Below are 17874 nucleotides of genomic sequence, written 5' to 3'. Positions count from 1 at the left end.
ATAGTTTGGGCAATTTACTTTAAAGTTCTTTATGCAAGCTCCGTACATTACTCCATATTACCAAGGATATATCTTACACTACTTTTAGACTATGTTTGATGTGTAGCTAAAATCATCACAAAACCAACACGTATCTTTGATGAAAATATTCATTTAATATCTAAATGACGATTATGAAACACAATTAACAATAATGGTTCTGTTACAGCATCATCACATAATATGTGATAGGTGCCTATTTATCAAGAAAAGACAAATATTAACATTTAATGCATCATCAATTGTGGGGAATCTAACCTTTTGCCACATATTGGCAAAAACTAATACATGGTTCATTTCAATTTATTTAAGTTATAGCAATAACTCCCGCAGTATGTTCAATATTCCAATTCTTGCTTTAAAAACACCCTCACTGTCTCAGTTCTGCTTCTCTCAGTACAATAAAATCATGCTATATGTACGCTAGGGATGTGCGTGGTATGTTGCCTTTAGCATAATTAGCAAATAAAATAATGTTTCGAATGTACAAGTAAGAAAAGTTACAATTGTAACAATTCGTAATACTATGGTCTCTCATTTACGCATTAAGCCTTGTTAATCAATGTCGTTACCACCAATGAACATGACACCTAGATTAGGATGGTGCTTCACTAATCATCTTTGAAAGAACAGGACATGTTCGAGTTTGTTAAACACCGCCTTACTAATTCTACAGAACTTCACGTCCAATTGCTGACTCAATATTAAATAGATCATAGTCTTGTGCAGTTTATAAATAAACCCCACAAATTGAGATCATATGGATATCTTTTCTCATAACAGCAAAGACATCTCTAGCGCCAGTAAACTATATTACTGGTTCGAAATGCCGATTACGAATAATAAAATTAAACCATACAAATACGATTGTCCCGAGATTGTCATACTGCGAAATGTCTGCAGCATAACATTACAATTGCTTGACACAAAATGTAGTAAGACTCGAGAACTGTACGCGCTAGAACCTCTTCTATTTGATCAGTCGGATTCCGGCACTTCACGTATCGCTTGCTAGCAACAAGTCAAGGTGACAGCAACGCTAATGTAATGAAAAGCTATTCAATGTTTTCACTATCTGTTTTTTTGCTTGCTTAATTAATTTTGGGAATTAAATAATAGTGAGTTAATAATGTATCATGATGTCCAGAAATTCACTCCCTTGATAAAAAAACCTTTATTTGTTAGTTTTCAGACGTTGAGTTTCATCATTGATCCTGTAAGCTGTCAAGTCTCAATATTTGTAGAACATGGATGAAAATTATAATTTAAAAAACGGAGGTCTTTTTAAAATAAATAAAACAGAAAAACCGTTTCAATCTAATTACGTTCTCCCTTCGTTTCACTTTTCTCGTTCTATTTAGTACCTGCCATTAAAATTTGTTCTGAAAGCCAGATAGCTTACTGGCTGTCAAAAATATTCAGTCACTCCAAATTTAATAAATCAACACCTTACCTAAATTCTCAAATTTGTATAAATTTAATGAGAGGTTCCCCAATTTAAAAACTTAATACACATTTTTCTAAATACGGAAAGGGGTTTTTTTTCTCCCTCAAGGGTATCAATCACAATAGCATTTTTAAACCCAAAACGGGTTTTTTTTAAAGTTACAATTGTTTTAAAAGTAATATACATCTAACTACTGGTTTTCCCAGATAAATGATAAAAAAATAACTGCATCTAGTTTCTTTTTTTTCGAAAAGCCCCGGACGTAACAATAAATTTATCTTCCAATTCAAAATATAAAAAAAAACGATCTCGTTTTTTCAATCATTTAAAACTGGAACATAAATTTTCACCTTTTTCTAAATAATGTTAGTCATATCTTGTATTTTCAATATTCATTTTTTTGTTTTTTATTGTTAGACGTCCAATGACTCTTCCCCTACCAAAAACAAAGCATTCATTTCCCTCAAAAAATCCTTGGAAAACCCCAAACAATGTGGTATATTGAAAAATCATTTGACCTTTTCCCAATACTACACTATTAAAAAATTAAAAGATTATTTTCCGTTTTTTTTTAAACCCCTTTTACCCCCTTTAGGGGCCTTTTGGAATTTTCCCGTCTTATCCGTTGATTTTGCCTTCGGGGTTTTTGATTTTGGGAAAATGCCATTATTTTTTTTTCGGTCAGTTTTTTAAAAGGGGTTAAAAGAGCTACTACATAAAAAAATTTACCAATACAATCCCAACTTTATTTTATTTAAACTTTAAAAATTATTCACCAAAATAATTTTTTTTGGGTGGAAGGGGGCATTTCTTCAAAAAAAAATGTCTCAAAAAATTACTAAGAAAAAAGAAAGTTTTCAACTTTATTTTTAAAACTTTCATACTTATTACTTCACATATACTTTTACATTATCTAAATAAAAAAATCGCACAAAGTACATTTTTAGAAAAAGGGAACAATATAATTATTTTAAGCATTAAAAATTTAAAAATCAGCTTATTTAAAAAAAACATAAAACTATCAAAAAATTTAAATTTTCTATTTATTTTATCTGTTCTTTTTTTAAAAAAAAAAAAACAACCTAAAGAATGGAAAAAACCAATTTCAAGCAAAAAGTTGAATAAAAATTTTTGTTCTCAGAAATTTTTTTTAGATTAAAAAAATAATCAAAATGAGAAAAAGTTTTTAACTTGGGAACTTTTTTTAATTTTCTATCCGTACGCCGAAAAAGCGACAAAACATAACTTCCCTTTTCCAGACCGTTTTAAAATCCACAAAAACAATTTCACAAAAACCCACTTTTTTTTTAAAAATAATAATTTTCCAAGCAAACTGCAGATGAAAAAGAGATGACTCTTGATTTTTTTATTTTTAGAATTAAAAAACACCAAACCCCACCGTAGTTAATTCCTACGAATTCGAGGTCCGCTTTTTACCTCCCAAGGGAATTTCAAAAAGTTGCTCGGGGTGACGTCACCCACCTGATCAATTGACAATTTTAAGTTCTGAAATTTGCCGTAAGCTTTTTGGCTCCGAATTTTAAAATATTTTAAACCCGTACCGCCCGTCTTGCAACTATATTTTTTTTCAAAATTTTGTAATATCCTGTTTATGAAGCTGAAAATTTTACGCGCAGATTTTCCCCTAACAAATACATTGTCATACTAATATACATAATGTCTGTGTACTATTTTAAACAAATCTTATCTACAAAACCATATACATCTAAAGTATGGATGGACTGAAATTTCAATTCCCACGTTTTCAAAACCTTTAGATATTCGATTTCTAGATTTATTAAACGGAAATATAACAAGCAAGGTTTTTATCGCTCGCAAAAAGCTCACAAAAGAGTATGTAATAGCCAATTGTTAAACTGTGCCTCCATGTTAACATCATCTACCTTGCCCAAACCAGCCACTTATTGTAATATACCTTTTAAGGAACAATAAAAACAATTTGCATGTTTGTTCCCCGAAACATGATTTTTTAAACTCGTTTTTGTAATGGGATTTCAGCGATGATAGATTAAATTGTACTCCATACGTTTTCGCATTTAAAAAAATAATTTATTAACTTAGTGAAAAGTACCCCAAAATTTGCTTATGATTGATTCTTCCTGATTTGTTTGCATGCATCATTAAATTAAATGTTGTATCAAAAGTAATATTATCTGATTGTTTGTTCATGAAAAACTGTTTCCGCTTAACCTTTAGCCAGCAGGCGGCAAGTAATTCTGCCTTTGCGACCAGTACAGACCAAGATCAGCCTGCACATCCGTGCAGACTGATCAGGGCCGCACTTTTTCGCTGTTTTTCCGTAAATTTTCAGTGAACCTCCCAAAAAATAAATGGTATTGTCCAAACGAAAGATGGGCCCGCAGGGGAAAGGGTTTGGGAAAAACCAACCCAACAACTGAAATCAATCACGGTAAATAGGCATAATTAGGTTGATAATTCCCCATTTAAAAAACGTTTTTTGGGGGCGTAAAAAAATTCAAGAATCGTCAAAGCTGAGAATTTTTGGAAAAAAACAAAAGGTTATGACCATCTATCTTGAAAACACTGCATGCAGCTTTCTTAAAGCCCATGGACATGTTGCCTTTAAACAGATTTTATGACTTGCCTTCGGGCCCCTTTAAAAGTGTTTATTTCCCTTTTTTTTCAGAGCTTGCCGGGGCTTAAGGGTTTATTTATTATTTTACACCAGTTTTAAAGGTAAAAAACAACGTAAATTCATTTAAGGGAAATAGGTTAAACCTTAAAAACTTTTATGGCGCATGTCCAACCGGAACGAAAAGTGACATTTACGACACTTTACGACAAAAAAAATATGTTTTTTATATCCATTCTTTTGAAACAATTATAACCTTTTGATCTGATGCTTTATGTTTTATAATGCAGAAATAATGAATAAATTGCCCCAGAAACCTTTAAAACAATGTTCCTTAAAATGACGTCATTGACGCCCGACTTACGTGCGTTACCGCGCAAAAATTAAAAGCTTTTTTGGGATTTTCTTTATTTAACTAAAAATAAACCCTTATTGCTAAAATTTTTTTTTTGACTTTTGCTCTAATAAAATCAATATTTTGCTTTTTTTATTTGTTATATTAAATCTTTGCGGAAAGTAAAAAATATGATGGTAAACCCTTTTTTGGAAAAAGTTTTGGGTGAAAGGTTACTTGTTACGGCCATTTTCAAATAAAAAAAAACTAGCAGTTTGATTTGTAATACCTGTTTTTCAGTTTCCGTTGACAATTTGTTACTTACATACTAAAACTAAGATCTAAAATTGTTCAAATTTCAGTAGAAAATTGTGGTTTCTTGAATTGAATTGCTGTTACCATGGAAACGAAGCCCGTGACCTATATATCTAAATGTAAAATTCAAACGCGTTGACACTGGTCTATTAAAGTAACACAGCTTCGGCTTTTTATTTTCATTTCAACAATATTTATGAGAATAGCAGCATGCTGAACGATTTTTCCATGAAAAATGCCAGACAAAGGGTACTGCTGTAGCTATTTTAAGCTTTGAAATGTGTTTGAATAAATGCAAATAACATGAAACTATAACTTACATTAGAAATAATATGCTTTAAAGCTACATTAACAAGAAAGATAATTTTATTCAATATTTTTTATAAGAAATTACGACAAAAAGCAAAATATAAGCTATTTTAAACATCTCCGTTGCCATGGTTACTTTAAACTTTAAGAAAAATAGGGTACCATGTAAAGTGCTTGGTATTTTGCTAATAATATTACCCAAATATTCCATGTTGGTCATTAACAGAATGGCACTGAAGCCGTCGAAAAAACCGTTTTTATACATAATGGTTTTAAAAATGAGTAAAAATGCGTTACCATGGAAACACGAGCCCCGCGACATATACATTTTAAGCTTATGTTAGAAAGCTAACGCGCATACTAGTAAAATTATCAATTATGCAGACTTCTACGGATATCAATTAAACTAAAATACGCTGAAAAGAGTTAAATATCCGTATTTTTCTTCTTCTTTCAATATAAAAATACCTTTGGAGACTGAGATAAACGAAATTGAGATTGTAGCAGTTAAAACATCATATTACACGAAATACAAAAATTGCTGCGGTTCAACTAATTTGAATTTACCCTGGTAACAAGGTAATCTACCTCCTTAACGTCGCTTATAATCAACAGAAAATATAGCACAAAGCTCTTGTGACCAACTACATATACAGTAATAGATATCTATCCGAACTTTATTTACATCCCTGTACAAGCAATTCAAAACCGAGTTCTAAGCAAGGATGTTACTAGTGTCATTTTTCACGGGTTTTGCGCGGTGCAGTCAGAGATCAAACCCCTACTGTGACTCTGTACCACTAAGCTATTGAGGTAGCTTTGTGTTGTACATATTGATTTATCTTTTATTTGAACATTCATTAAAGCTACATTGCATATCTACTATATCTATTTATATCTATTTTATCAATACATATTTTAAATTGCTAATGAAGAAGTAAGGCGACGTATTGGTCAGTAAGACCGGGTATTTTTTTGTTTCCATGTTTATTTTAGTAATTGTGAAAAGGATGCACGTGTCAGTATGATCAACAATTTCATATCTATTGTGCTTTTGGTTACCTATTTATGTTACCTGTGACAACCACCAAATGCTCATTAGAAGCTAGTATGGATAAAATTCAACACAAGACTAGGTATAGATTGATATTTGGGCTTTATTAAGCCGTAAGAGATGTAATGAAACAGAGTGAAATAAAAATCGAGTTATTCAAATAGAATTTTAGACATATCTGGCCATGAAAATACGCCAGTAAGTGACAAACAAAATAAAATGTAAAGACAAATAAAAAATTACAAACATTTCTGATTTTAATTAAAAAATAGGGTGAGGTTGGGTGGGTAAAAGAAAAATATTTCAGACCTTTTCTCGTCCGAATTAATGTTAAACTAAACGCTAATTGGTTGCTATAAGTATCCAAGCTAATTATATGTACATAGTTAACTTGCGGCCGGACAGTAAGAGTGTGCGGGCCGAGTAAATATTCGTCGTCCGACACATAAATAATTTTATGGCACATAAAATATATTTATGTTACCCGTGACAACCACCAAATGCTCATTAGAAGCTAGTATGGATAAAATTCAGCACAAGACTAGGTAAAGATTGATATTGGGCTTTATTAAAGGCACTCGCTACAGTTTTTCCGGACGGGTCGATATTTACCCTAACACCGTGCCAATTTGGTTTCGATGTAGCTCACTGCAGTACTCGTGCGGTCTTCTGCGCATGCCCGGAAGTGATCATCTAATGTCGCGTACGGCAAAAAATCGCAAATTATTGTATGTTCGCATGCATTTTATGTACAAAATGTATAATATACTGACTAAAGGTTAGGGTAAGTATCACCATGGTTACAAAATATATATATTTAAATTACTTTTAGTTCAAATTGCTTCAATCCGACATATACTGGAGTCTGTTATTTATACCAACGCCCCAACTCTGCATTGAGTCACAGCTGTTTCTAATCCCGTACCGTACCCGTACCGTACATTCGTAAACTATAGGTTTTGTTAAAAAAAGGCGGAAACTTTCATCGTTCTATGCCATCAAAATGCTTCAGAAACACCTTAAAATCTGATTATTAAGAAACCTGCCGTTTGATAATTTTATATATACATTTCTAAGTCATTTGCTCAAACACTGAAAGAGTATTTCGTGCCAACCTGCGTTGTATAAATGCCCGCCATACCCCACCTCGTTGTAATTTGATTTAAGCGAAATCTAATATGGTAACCTATCAATTTTCTTTTTTGTTTTAGCTTAGGTAGACATAACCAAAGGTATGTGCAGAGTTTGATTAAATTCTATTATGTGAAACTAGATAAAATAGCAGAAGTACCAACTTAAAACTGACAAAAATATGCAAAAATAGCCCTTGGGTCTGCTTAACAAATATTCCTTTCTTTACAAAATCATGTTCTTTTGATTTCTCTGAGCATGTTTCAAATAGATATATTGTTTTCCATTATAAAAATGCTTAGATAATCAAATTTATGCTGTTTATTGTACTTTACTGAAATATATTTTAGGATTACAGAAATTTTGAAAAATATTTAAACTAGCACCAGATCTAGGGGCAAATTAAATTGAAACAAAGCTGGTGACCTAGTATTTTTATTTCCTTTTTCAATACATCATAACATGATCTTTTAATACAAAACATTTCATCAAAATCTATTATTGAGAAAAAAAATACGAAACTGTAGCGAGCGTCTTTAAGCCGTAAGAGATGTAATGAAACAGAGTGAAATAAAAATCGAGTTATACAAATAGAATTTTAGACATATCTGGCCATGAAAATACGCCACATCATGGGTGGTTTCATAATCGGGAAAGAACCCACAGACGGCCAGACATTTATGTGAATGGGATTCAAATTTCCGGGATAACTTTTAATAAAATTCGCCTATAGTTACATTGTATGGATAAAGAAGTATTGGTCCAAATTTATACATAGTATTTTACAACGAGTACTTGCTCTATCAAATATCTGGTGCCCTGTAACTATCGTATATGACAATGTGTGATTCTGGAATCCAGCTGTCGACATAATGAACCCTAATCAGCCATAAATGACCCAAATCCTATTATTTACAGCAATTCAACAATAATAATAGCAATGATAGCATGGAAAGGGAGTCAAGCACTATCTGTGCTTAATGTGTTACGTTATCAATATAAGAAACATACAAATTATTTTGACATTTACCACTATGTTGATTTGATCCCTGGCCACGTCTTACCAAAAAATAAAACTAGTAGTTTCCTTGCTTGGCGGTCAGCATTAAGAGGAAAGTGCTTGGTCTAGTCAGCCCGGTGTCAGTTTAATGTGACTGGGTTGAGAATCATGTCACGTGTCTACGGTGACAATCATGCAGCTCTATATAGCTGGGTATTGCGCTCACTGCTGCAAGTTTACAAATTGTAGAAAAAGACGCTTAACCCAAACACACACTTTGCTAATTTCACAAGTGATCTCTGAAACAGCAAATCAGATACTGTCATATTGGTGTCAAAACGTAGGACACTCGTATGTTGTACAAGAAGAATTTGAAAAGTCTATTCACTTGGTGCGGTATAGAAAAATGAAGGTTACCTGATCAAAAATGATTATTTCAGTCCCTCGAAGTACTCCCCCTGCATAGCTACACACTTTTTCAGGCTTTTAATCCAGTCAGAAATGCTTTCCTAATGTCCTCTTTGGGCATACTGTTGATGATGTGAAATACAGCTAATCCGACCTCCTTGCGGAACTCAAAGTCTTCTTAAGCACTGTTTAACGATTGGGTTGAGCCAAAGTCACAAGGTGCCAGGTCGGGACTGTAAGGAGTGTGTGGTAATGTTTCAATATTATGTGTTGCCAAATAATCGATTACCACGGTGGACGTTTGAGCTGGTGCGTTGTCATGGAGTAGCTTGATTCCAGGCATCCCGGACATGGACGGGCCTCTTCGTAGTGCTTGACATTCACAGGTAGGACTTTATCCGCGTACAACCTTCCTGTCACGGTAGTGTGTTCAGGCACTGGCACTCGTGCTACCCTCCCACCTGCATCGAAAAATAATGCGTACATAACGCGTATTAGACCCTTGGTCCGTCTAGCAATTTGGGGCCTTCCTCCATTTTCACCGATTTTTTTCTTTTCCTTAAGGTTCAGAAAATACACCCATGTTTCATCACCTGTGCACACTTCATTTAGCCGTCTGGGATCACATCCATAATATTTGTCAAAGAGTTCATCCCCACAACAACATAACATGCATAAAGTGAAAAAAAAAATCAGCGATAAATGTATTTATGAGGGTGAAAATAGCACACTCTCGTATGTAAGGATCTGTGACGTCATCGATAAGGTCTGCTATCTAAAAATAGCACAAAACTCAATTTGCGGACAAACAACCAGTGCATTCATTGAACAATAGCATAAGTAAACCATAAATTTTGCCTTTGTTCAGGTTTCATGCCTGCACATCGCAAACAAATGTTTTTTCTTCAGTTTTTTTTTCACTAAACTAGCCAAGAAACTCTTTATTTTATATCCATGTTAGAAATAACATACCGCTTTTTCATCAATATAATTATAATGAATGGATGATGTTATTATATTATTCTGTTCATTTTGTGACACATCCAGTTTTAAAAAAGAATATTTTGAAAAAATAGAATAACTTGGAAAATGTATTAATACGAAATAGAAAGCGTTATTTAAAACAAAAATGTATTCACAGATCCAAATTGTTCTTCCTAGTTACCGTCATAATTATATCAACATTTTATTTTTGTAAAAAATATTCTTCCGTTTTAAGTGTTTATAAATTTAATACATCTACCTGTGAATGTAAAAAGAAATGTTATGATCGCATGATTTCAATTAATTGAAATTCCGAAATGTGATGAACAACAACATGTATATTTTAAAGTAAACTGTCATACACATTATTATTTTCGGCCACATATTCAGTTATTCGTTGAAACAATTAACACCTCTGTAATATACATCTGTTGTGTTTGATTACAAATGACCCCTTAGTGTGACATAATAAATTATTTGACTTTTGATAGTAACATTTAGATGTTATCTGATAATAAACATGTTCGAATCTAATGCAAAACCATTATTTTCTTCCAAATCATATACAATGTATGTATTTTTAATAAGGAAATGTTTGACGGGTCCACACCGACCACAGCTGACATCGGGGATCATAATCAAGTTTGCGTCTTGTGTTGTGTGAATCAGTTGTTTAAAGTGAAATACATGTAGTTATTGTAGTTATGATTTTAATTCTACTGATACATTCTTTGAATGTCATGAATCATGAAATGATTTAGCATTAAAAATTTCAACCGCAAGTGTTCTTCAGTGTGTCGCATTAGAAAGTATTGTAATTTGTTATTAAGACTGTAAACCGTTCTTCTGATGCAAGATTTTAATTGTATAATATGGGGTAATGTGCATGCTACATGCTTTTTAAATAGTGCTCTTTATTTGCTTAGTAGGCCCGTTTTGAATCGTTTTGTTAAAATAATATGTCTGTATGTTTTGTATATTCCTTACATTCGTTCCAATATATTTCTTTAATTAGTTATTTATAGTTTCATCTCTTTTATTTATTCTGTTAACAGGTGCGACAATTTTATACTGGTGGCATGTTACTTTTTTTTAATTCACAGATACATGTAGTTGATGATTCGTTATATATAGAAAACGCTCCCTTGTTCGCAATTTGCGCTTTGCATTATGGTATAACTGCTGTATGTTCTATTTATAGAACACGAGAGAGTGCTATTGGATGAATTTCTTAAAGCATAGTTAACGACATAAAGGCTTGAGTAGGGTTTAAGATACGTTAAAATGGAGAAAAAAGTGAAGGTCTTTCAAACTATTACCCCAATGACCTTTTTGTTCTTAAATCTATTTAGCCAACGATGCCGATTAAAGCCAAAGCACAGCTCTCTGGACAGGCCATACTGAAATTAAAAGAAAACTGCAAAACAAAGTTTTCAGAAAATTCTCGACATAAAAAGACCCGTCTCTTTCCGCCATTCTGGCTCCCACAACAACAACTCCCCACATAAAGACTCCCTCAACAACACTTTACGTTCGACCCCCTGCTGCGTATCGAACAAATATACTTGTCCATTCCTTAACTGATTCACCTATGATGTCTGGTTTATAACATGAGTTTCATATAGATACAGTACTTAGAATTGACCCGAAAATTTAATACAGTTACAGGCTAGAAAGATGATTGAGCAGTAAAATCGTTGTCATATGTATTAGCAGAACATATTCCTTTTCTTAAAATGCTGAGTAATACAAACATTCAGATGTAAACAGCAACTCATAGTAACTGGACCTGCGTACGCATACACAAAAACGCACGCGCAGACATGCAGACTCAAAGCAAACACACGAGAACAATATGAATAAGTAAAGGAATACAGCTTGGCACCACACTGGAATGGTCAGTGGTAAAAACACATCTGGGAAGTTCAAACCGTTTTTGTGTTGCACCTAATCTCACTCTTAAAGACCCAGTTGAGTTATTTCAAATAAATGGTTACATATTTGTCAAACATTAAATAGTTTGACAATGTCGATTGTATAAAAATCCATAAATGTATGCCAGCATCTCTGTAACCCATGGAAGAACAAATATTTTGTTTTGTTTCTTTTGATTAAAAATTTATTTTCATGATTTAATTAGAAACGAATACCACACACATGCCTGTTGGATGCCATTGTTTCAACTGCGGGAAAAATGCAAGGGATTCAATGGATGTCATCTTAACATCTTGGCAATAGAAACTGACTGATTACCAGTTTGTAAACCTTTTGAGGTAATGGTGAAACATGCATTAATTATATTCACGTAAAATCAATCGGCTGACTCAGAACTGTATCTGTCCATTAATATTATTCTATGAAATTCTCTAGGGAGAACAAAGAGAAAGCATGACTTAGTTTAGTCAGTAGTTTATGCAATTAGTAAACATTATTCTTGCAATAATTACAAATTCTTGATATTTTGCGATTTGTTATCATTGGACAGTGATTGAACAGGTCATCTCGATAATAAAACGCTTCTAAATTCAACAATATAAAGTTTCACTGAATAATTCTACAATTATGTAATTAGTCGGTCATTAATATATCGGGTAGTAAATATGATACAAATGAAATGAAATGAAAGGTAGAGTCCGAAAATTGATTTGAAAAGCTGTGGTATTGGTTTAGATCATTATAAGAATTTCCTTAAATAAACCTGATTTTGTTTCAACTCTATAGCGATATTTGTAAGCAGATGCAATATTGTAAATCCCTGAGAACAGGGAATGACGGAAACAGAGACAAACCTAAGTACTATTTTCCAGCCAAGTAGTGGCATTTCCATACCAGATATAAGCTGTTGTAATGCTTGATTATAATCTACGCTTTGTCAAAGCTGTTAAGTAAAATGAAAGTGAAAGTAGGTATACCCTGATGTCTACCTACGCTATATTAGTGATTTCATCACGTGTCTTCTTTCAATATATGGAGGGAGTACTATCACAGTACTCAAATGTAATGGTCATGGGTGACTTTAATCTTCACATCCACGTTGACACAAATGAGTAACAGAATTCAATAATTCTTTTTACGCCACGGGTTTACAACAAAATGTACAATTTAGTACACACACTGGTGGTAACATTCTTGATTTGGTCCTTACGGAAGTCGTAAATGGTGTTGAAGTAGTTTCTTGTGAACAGGGTCCATATATTTCTGATCACTGTGCAGTCAAAATTGTGACAAATGTTAGAAAGGAAAATATAACCAGTGAGGTGGTGCTCTTCAGAAATTTCAAAGACATGGATACGAACACATTTTCAAGCGATCTGAGAAAAATGACAATCGAAAGTGATAATGTCGACCTTTTTGTTGAAGAATTTCAGACAGCAGTAGAAAAGATTATGAACTCACACGCACCATTTATAGAAAAAACAATCATCCGTCGCGCTCCAAAACCCTGTTCACAGAAAAACTTCTTCACCTTATAAGAGTGGCTCGCAAATCTGAACGTTTGTGGAAGAAACATAGACAATCACATCTGCATGAAGCCTTCAAAACAGCACGTAAAAACTACGAAAAAGAACTCAAACATGAGAAAAAATCATCTCTGAGTGAAAAAGTTCTTAATGCAAAAGGTGACTCGAAAAAGCTTTATAGATTTGTATCTGAGACAACAGGCACTAGGTCTGAGAACCCTATGTCAACTGGACATGACAGTACACTGGCTGAGAAATTTGCCGATCATTTCATGAATAAAATCGAAAAAATTCGAGAATCGTTGAAACATTTCGATAATTTTCAACCATGCGAAAAAGATATTCCTTGTTTTGACAGTTTTAAAGATCTGAGCGAGGAAGAAGTTAGAAAACTTATAAACCAACTACAGACAAAATCATGTGAACTTGATATTCTACCAACAGAAGTGCTAAAATCATACTTGGATGAGCTGTTGCCTGTTATAACCTAATTGGTTAATTTGTCGTTGCGCGACGGCATCTTTCCAACAAAGTGGAAACAGGCAATTGTAAGACCTTTGTTGAAGAAAATGGGACTGGAACTTGAATTCGCAAACTACAGGCCTGTTAGTAATCTATCGTTTCTGTCAAAATTAATTGAAAAAGCAGCTCTGTTCAGGCTCAATGATCATGTAAACAAACACAATCTTCTACCAAAAAACCAATCTGCTTACAGGAAAAACCATTCTTGCGAATCAGCATTGTTACGTCTTGTAAATAATTTACTGGATGCTATGGAGAAGAAAGAAGTTACGGCGCTAATTGCAATCGATCTCAGTGCCGCTTTTGATACTGTAGATCATGGCATTCTTGTTGATGTGTTAAACAAGCAGTATGACGTTCGTGGAACAGCACTGAGCTGGGTTGATTCCTATCTGCGCCCCAGAAGTTGTCGTGTGTCAATTCAGCCATGTCATTTCCACGCCAATTAAACTGTAGCGTTCCACAAGGGAGCTGCTTAGGACCGTGGCTATATTTGACATATGCGGCGACACTGTTTGATGTTATTCCGCCGTCGATTTCAGTTTACGGCTTTGCGGATGACCACACTGCTAATAAACGCTTTAAACCATCATCTCCAACAGTAGAATCCCAGGCAATACAAGAACTTGAACAATGTGCTAAAACAATCAACAACTGGATGAATGAAAATAAACTTAAAATGAACACTTCCAAAACCGAGTTCATCATGTTTGGTAGTAGGCAACAGCTCTCTAAGTGTTCAACTGACAAAATATGCATTGTAGGTGATGAAGTGAAATCAGTGAGCTTTATTCGATATCTAGGTGCATTCCTGGATGAAAACTTGAATCTAAAAGAGCATGTAAAACGAAAGTGTAGAACAGCAATGCTCAACTACTTCAGAATAAAATGTATCCGGAAATATCTTACCAAAGAGGCTACCGAAACCCTTGTCCTGTCATTGGTGATATCCCATTTAGAGTATTGTAATGTCATTCTGTATGGTATTGCTCAAAGCGAAGTAAACAAAATGCAACGAATTCAGAACATGTGTGCAAAACTTGTCCTAAATCGAAGAAAATATGACAGTTCCAAGCAAGCGCTGTATGACCTTCACTGGCTACCAATCAAAGCCAGAATCACATTCAAAATGCTCACCTACATGTATAATTGTTCAGTTGGAAACTCTCCAGAATATCTTTCTGAACTTCTCATAAAACAAACACAGACAAGGAACTTGCGTTCTTCAAATTCCGTTACTGGGTGTTTCGTTGTTCCTTTCAACAAGCGCAAAACGTTCAGCGACAAAAGTTTTGGTACTGTTGGACCTAAACTCTGGAATGAATTGCCTCTCGAAATAAGGAACTCAAACACAATAGATGTTTTCAAAAGGAAGTTGAAAACTCATTATTTTGGAAATTACTTTGCACTCTTTTAGAGACTGAATGTAATTTTAAGAGATTGAAGTAACGTGAACTGGATGATTTTATTGTGTAAATACATTCGAAAATGAACTATATTATAACAAATACAAAATACAGTTGTTTGTAATAACTTCTGGACATGTCGCAATAACCCACTTATTCTTACTTAATAACAAACAGCTGTCCTACTGTATCTTAATATTCTAATATTTTATTAATCTTATCTGATGCCTGATCTTTTTTTTAATGCTTACTAAATAGTTTATTCACAATGATATTTATGCTCATTTATGTCATATGTCATTTAAAATATCTTAATTTTTGTCGTATTTTTTTATGTATTTGTAAAACGCCATTGAATATGTTTTGCGTAAAAATAGGCGTTTAATCAAATAAAACAGTTTCAAGTTTCAAGTGTCTTAAACACGTGACCATGGTTTCATTGCATTTTGGTTACTCCATATTGTTTTGGTATTTTTGATTGCCTAAAGCCAGATTTTCAAGACAAGACTAGTCTCACAAGAAATGAAAGGCTAGAAATACTGATAAAACATATTGTACGCTGTTACTTTTACATAGAAAATAGTATCGGAGGCATTTATAACCTTCTAACCTACATAAAAAATCGCACTTCGTGAAAATTCTTCAACTGACGTAAACCGATATTTTATAATAAACACCATTTTTAGACAAATTCCATATTTTTGGCAAAATTGAGATTTTTCGGAGAGAACGCTAAACCCTGTTTTTGATGTGATTCCTTACCCCTCAATTTCACGTCAAGGGCAACATTTGGGATACGAAAAAATGATGACTTTTTGAGTACTTACAGCTGTATCTTGCAAATGGATGATAGATATGAAAAAACAAAGGGCGTATGATACTTGATTTAATGCAAAGTTGTCATATGTATTTGACACGTTTGTCTTGCATTTAAGGGCGACCTATCTTAAAGAGGCATAATTCAGACAAAAGTCATTCTGAAAACTGGCAAAGTATGACTAAGGTCTTAGGAGAAAGGCTGGAAATGCTGATAAAACATGTTATAGTGTTACTTTTACATAGAAAATTATAGCGGGGGCATTTAATACCTTCTAACCTTATAGGTCGGGTACAGCCGTAACACAACCGCCTGGATCATTTAACTATAACATTTTTTAAAAACAAATCAATGTCTTACAAACTTCCATGGTACCATTTAATTTTAATTTAATACATTTACGGCTTGATGTTCCCTGATATAAAATAGTATTAATATGATATATCCTTTCCGCAGCCATAACGTAATTAAAAGTATTAGCGTCTGATGGCCCTTTCACGCTTCCGTAGAATCAACATTTATTACACGAAATTCAGTTTGAAAATATTTCTGAAATGTCTAGGTCTGCAGGTCTCAAATACGGTTATATCTTACATCCGAGGCATATATTGACACTTTCATACAACATAAAAAACGACCTTTTGAGCTATTTGATGAACTTCCACAATTATCAATGTGACCCTGGTCCGTTACGGACCCCTGTGGGATTTGTGTTTATCCCGAGCTCAAATATCTTTTCGTAGATGAACATCTGACATGCCGTACTAAAGCCCTGTTAATTTCAATTCTTTAGAAAATGCTGAAAATTGACTCCCTATTAGCAAAAAATAGTCCACGCGCATACATTTAGACGGGATGACCCCTGCGCGTAACCCTGACTACCGACGAGTCCACGCGCATACGTTTAGACGGGATGACCCCTGCGCGTGACCCCTGACTTTCGACGAATCAAAATACGGCTTCATGTTCGGCATTTCTACTTTCATTTTCTTTACTTCCGGAAATAGCTGAAGGTCAAGTGACGTCATTTTCTGTATTGTCAAAACATATAAATGCCTGCCGAGATTGCATAAATATATACCGTCTGTTCTAAGGATATGAATGTTCCGGCTAAGCACTATTTCCTACATATGGCCGTGTTCTCAGAAAGTAGCCATTCTGCAAAATCATACCTCTAGATAACACTGTTGGAAAGCAGACATTTCCTCTTATAACCATACAGTAAACAAACTAAACTCTTTCACTAATAATTAAACCTTACAGTGACTTAATCGTTGACATCGATAGTTAATCATTGTTTATTTCCTTGGGAGGATTGACGTAGCGCCGTAAAGTAGATACGGCATTTAGATGCTGCGATAATTAGACGAGATTTCCATGTTGTTAGTGAAATGGAAATATTAACCAGCGGCTAAAGATAATGATTTCTATGACAAGAAATCAAAAGCTGTGAAGAAGCATAATTAGCTTTTGGCTTGTTTATAATGTATTTCACTTTAAATGAAATACTTCTCACAAGGAATAGAAAAGCCGTACTTCATATTTCTGTACTAGTTTGGTTTAAGGGATTGATAGTAGTTTTTAAGTTGTCATTGGGTATGAAATACACAAATGAAATTTACTCGAAGTTCAGTTAGGTTCATATGTATTCGGTATTTGTTTGGTTATAAAGCAATCAATCTGACTAAAGTACTTGATCTTCTAAACGAAGATCTGAGAACGACCCATTCACATTCGTCTTCTGTATATTTTGAATTTCCAATATTGCTATTTTTATTTTCGCAAATCTATTTTTGTTTGAATCAATCGGACAACTTGTTCGAATGTCACAGAGTAAGAAAAAGTTGCAGTTAATCCAGGGCTCGGACCCGGGACCTATCGCTTACAAAGCAAGTGCCCTACCGACTGAGCTAACCGGGTATCTGACATATTTCGACATAAAAATGTTGATATAAAAAACCAAGGCCTTTAAAAGCTTGCAGAATGTTGTAAGTTAGCTTTTGATTGGCTAGCGGAAGGGTTGTCAGAACGAG

Source organism: Mercenaria mercenaria, chromosome 6 (genome assembly GCF_021730395.1).
Source record: "Mercenaria mercenaria strain notata chromosome 6, MADL_Memer_1, whole genome shotgun sequence".
In the NCBI taxonomy this organism is placed as follows: Eukaryota; Metazoa; Mollusca; class Bivalvia; order Venerida; family Veneridae; genus Mercenaria; species Mercenaria mercenaria.
The sequence above is the reverse complement of the archived record's forward strand: the minus strand, read 5'-3'. Positions refer to the sequence as shown.